We start from the raw sequence: 4,675 nt of genomic DNA, 5'->3' as shown, positions 1-4,675 counted from the left end.
ACAATACCTTCCACCATCCGAACTATACAATCTTACTTCCTCTTGGCCTTTTTCAACTTGTGGAATTGACATATATAATTGGTAAAATTTCTCTAACAAGAGCAGGAGGACACGAGTACGTATTAGTAGCCATCGATTACTTTACTAATTTGATTGAGGCTGCTTCTTACGTGAATATCACTTCTAAATATGTCGCAAAGTTTCTTGAACGAATCATATTTTGTAGATATGGAGTTCCACATCAACTAATTAGTGATCAGGGATCTCAATTCAAAGCTGAAGTCGAGACCCTTTTAACTCGTTATAAAGTAAAACATCATCACTCATCTCCATATAGACCTCAAATGAATGGAGCTGTAGAATCAGCAAATAAAAAAATAACAGTCATCATTAAGAAAAATGGCAGAAAATTATAAAGACTGGCCGAATAAACTACACTTTGCTCTATGGGGTTATAGAACATCCGTACGAACATGAATAGGAGTAACTCCATACTCCTTAGTTTTCGAAATGCACGCGGTTCAACCAGTTGAACAAGAAATACCATTCCTACGCATCGTACTCGAAAGTAAGCTATCGGAAGCTGAATGGGTAAGAGCGAGGTACAGAGAGCTTTTATTTCTCGACTAACGATGATTAAGAGCTTTGCATCAAGTACAAGTCTACCAACGACGCATTGCGCGATATTTTAACAAAAGGGTACGACCCCGAAATATTAAAGAAGGTGACTTTATACTAAAAGAGGTTAGGGGTCCACCAACCGATCCAACAGGGAAATTCAAACCTAATTGGATTGGACTCTACCGCGTTATTGAAATTCTATCAGGAGGAGCTGTCAGATTAATGGATATTGAAGGCGATGAAATTTGCCAAATGATAAACATTGATTGACTGAAAAAATGTTACATATGAATTCCAGATAAACTCGTTCATTCATTATACAATCATTTCTTTTAGCATTCAATTAAAGATTTTAAGTGTTATGCATTGTATCGAATAACACGGTAAAGTCCATAACACTTGGCCGGGGGGGGGGGGGGTAATTACAAAACACATATACAATTCAAAGTGTATAGGTTTTTTCAAACACCACGAAAAACTCTTCACACCTAGGGGGGTAATAATACGAAAAAATAAAAAAAAAATTAACACTCGTAATACAGGTGTCGCGCGCAACTAAAACAGTTGCGCGCGCCACCTGATGATGAATTACGAACTCAGATTTTTTTTCATGCGCTTGAATAATTTTTCGATTTTTACTTACGTTAAAAAGAAAAGGGGCGTTTCCAAAAAATCACATGTACTCGGAAAATAAAATTTAAACTTTGATTTAAATTGTTAAACAAAGTTTGATTAATTTTTCATTTAAATTTGACAAGTGGAAAAATGTAGGCCGTTATCTACCCTTCCCAATGGCAAAACTAAATTTGTAAACACTCAACCAAGCCTATACTAGTATATGGTAAGTCAAGGGTCGAACCTAAAGGAATGGTGGGCTATTGTCTATTGCCTATAGTCAAGCTACTCCGAAGTTTAATGATAGGGTGTAATCTTTATACTAGGACAAACACAACTTATAAGCGAGATGAAATCAAATGTATAAGGTGCTAGGGCTCGGGATCCACATGTAGTCATAACGGATTAAATTAATTGGGAGGTCAATGATTAAGTCAAGCAATGTAAGGAAAATCAAATTTGCAACCAATAGACCATATCAAGCTATTCTCCTAGAGGTCTAACTAGCGTCAACTACGATAAACTCTAGCTAGGAAACTTCGCAAGATACCTCAATAGTGTAAATGCAAGCCACAAATCAATTGTTCGTATCAATGCAAACTTGCAATGCAATCTAGTGTGAATAACTAGGTTGATCAATCCTAAATCAAGCAAACACATGCACAAAATTGATTAACCAATTTAATCACATCATCAACTCAATCGATTTTCCCAAATTAATTTAAATCCATTACTCATACATGCTTCACCATTACCCTAACAATCAAACTACTCACAATCCGTTAAGAACATCAAAATTAAAGCTAATCTAACCAACAAATTTATATTCATCAATTGAAATCTAACTAATTCAATCAAACAATTAATAATCTTAAACAATCAACAAAATAATTGAAATTAAACAAAAGATTGAATTAAAGTGAATAGAATTCTTACTAACTTCATTAAAATCAAACCAAATGTAGCAATCTTTAATCATCAATCATCAAACCAAAAGTTTCTCTCTCTAAAAATCTAAGAACAAGAGTTTCTCTCTCCAACCAAAAATTCAATCTAAACTAATTCCCATTCTATTCTAGTCCTTCTCTCTCTAGAAATAGATGAAAAAGCTATATATAGTAAAACTAACTATAGAGAAGTTAGTTAGATCGTCCAAAAGAAACCCCGGAAGGCGCGGTCGCATCAAGGGAGAAGAGCGGCCGCGGGAAAAAGGGTACGGAGCAGGGGCCTAGAGAGGTGCACCCGCACCCGCACCAGGCGCACCCGCACTAGGCGCGCCCGCGCCACCCAGGTGTGCGACCGCGCCTCCCTCGTGGGCGCCCGCACCTGACTACAAGGCACCCCTACTCTTCTTCGTCCTAGCTTATCCTCGTGCGCTCGTCTTAGTGATGATGATGAACACTAAGGTATGCTGTCTTGAAATGGTAGTATTGGTGGGTTCATCTCAAAGATGATGCCCCCACCGCCTGCGTGCACCGATCCCAAATACTTGCCCCTTGCATATCTTTAAACTTGAGCTCCAAAAGACGAACACGAGGCATCCAAATTGATAAAAATAAAGAGAGGAGGGCTCGGGAATCCTTGGAACACGATCATAACCTGAAAACACACGGAAACAAACAAATAAAAGAGAAAAAGACCAAATAAACAAAGAAATACACAATAAAAGAGAACGAACTAAGGAAAACACAAACTAAAGAAATAAAGGACAAAACTAAGGAAAATCAGAGAAAAAGAGTTATAAAATGGTATGAAATTCATCCTAAAAGAGGCCAAATGAGTGCCATAAATGACACTCATCAAATTCGCCCAAGCTAAACTTTTTCTCGTCTTCGAGCAAAACTAAGCAAGAAAGAATAAGGATGAAAGACTTATTCAAAAAGGAAAAAGAAAGACTCAAGATGGGAATGTACACTAAGACTCACTATCGTAGGAATTACGGTTGCTTTTAGCTACAACAAGCCCTTTAAACCCTAAAGTCGCCTATGAGGACGAGTGAGGTCTCGTAAGGGTGTCCCAAGAGTTTGACCCATAACTCTCATAAAGAAAACACGAGGCAAAACATAAAGACAAAATCAAAACAAAAGAGAATAGAAGAATATAAAATTCTACGAGTTGGACTTTTTCACCATAACTATAATTCAAATGAATGACAAACTTTCTCAAATAAATAGAGGTGAGCACATTTCAAGATATCTAATGTTGATAAAAGAATATAACATGCTAAGAATAGAGAACTAAGTATCACACTTCACTTTCATCCCGTTCGTTTTTACCGCGTTCTCCCTACTAGCTTCAAATCAACCTCTAGTGAGCGTCCCAATGATTCCTCGAAGGAACCGAAAAAAGGAAAATTTTTAGGCTACTCGACATCTTGACTTTTGCATCCCCTCTCCTTATCCTAAAACTCACATTCCTCTCCTCCGATGAATGATTCAACCACTTAGGTCAAAAGGTCTTTCCCCAAGGTTATAATGCAAGGGCGAGAAAGGATGTAGGTAGGCTTAAATTTGAAATTGGTGGTTTTCCTAATAGTGAAGCAAAGAACGGACCCTTTCTTAGAATCACAATCAAGTAGTCACCAAACCAAACAAAAATACATACACCTTATACCCCCAAGCCCCCAAGCTTATTCAATACTACATTCACAAACATATACACAAAAGCGTAAACGCTTTTCCCCCAAGCTAAAATGAAGCATTGTCCTCAATGCTTAGAAGGAGAAAAGAATACATCAAAATATTGTTGGACTTTCATTTTTCACTTTTTTATTTCTTTTTTTTTTAAACCATGTCCTTGCCTCTTATAACTTTGCATGACTTTTGAACTTTGCAACTTTGTTGTCCTTGCCTTTTTCTAAGAGATGGACGGCTTTTTGTTTTATATACTTGCCATTATTCACAAAATATATACAAAATACAAACTTGCTTTCATTTTGAACCAATAACCAAACTTATACACCACAACTCCAAAAGATGACCAAATGCTTCTCAAAAACCAAAAATGGAACGAAAAGAAACAAAAGGTTCAAGAATCTAAGTATGTGGCTTGAAAAGAAGGGAAAAAAGCCTCAAATGGTTTAGCAATACGGCAAATGGAAACCCAAAAAGAACAAAAATGAAAAATACTATCCTAGAAATAGAAAAATACCTTCCCGTAAAATATGCCTTTGTCCTTCCTAAATGGTTTAGTCTCGGATTCAAGAACTATGAGTCGAGTTTCAAGATTAGGTTTGCAAAAGTCAAGGATCCATGTCGCTCATGCAAGTATAGGTAAAAGGCTTGAAAAACAACGAATCTCACACGGATGTAGCAAAAACTCACTATTAGCATCAAATCAACCATAGGGAGCAACTACCAACATGCCACAATCAAGTAGAATTCGGTTTCATGATCCTTTAATTCTAACCAACTAGCTTAGCATAGAAGATTTCTTAAAT

The sequence above is a fragment of the Chenopodium album genome, chromosome 26 (genome assembly GCF_948465745.1).
Source record: "Chenopodium album chromosome 26, dcCheAlbu1.1, whole genome shotgun sequence".
NCBI classification, from domain to species: Eukaryota; Viridiplantae; Streptophyta; class Magnoliopsida; order Caryophyllales; family Amaranthaceae; genus Chenopodium; species Chenopodium album.
The sequence above is the reverse complement of the archived record's forward strand: the minus strand, read 5'-3'. Positions refer to the sequence as shown.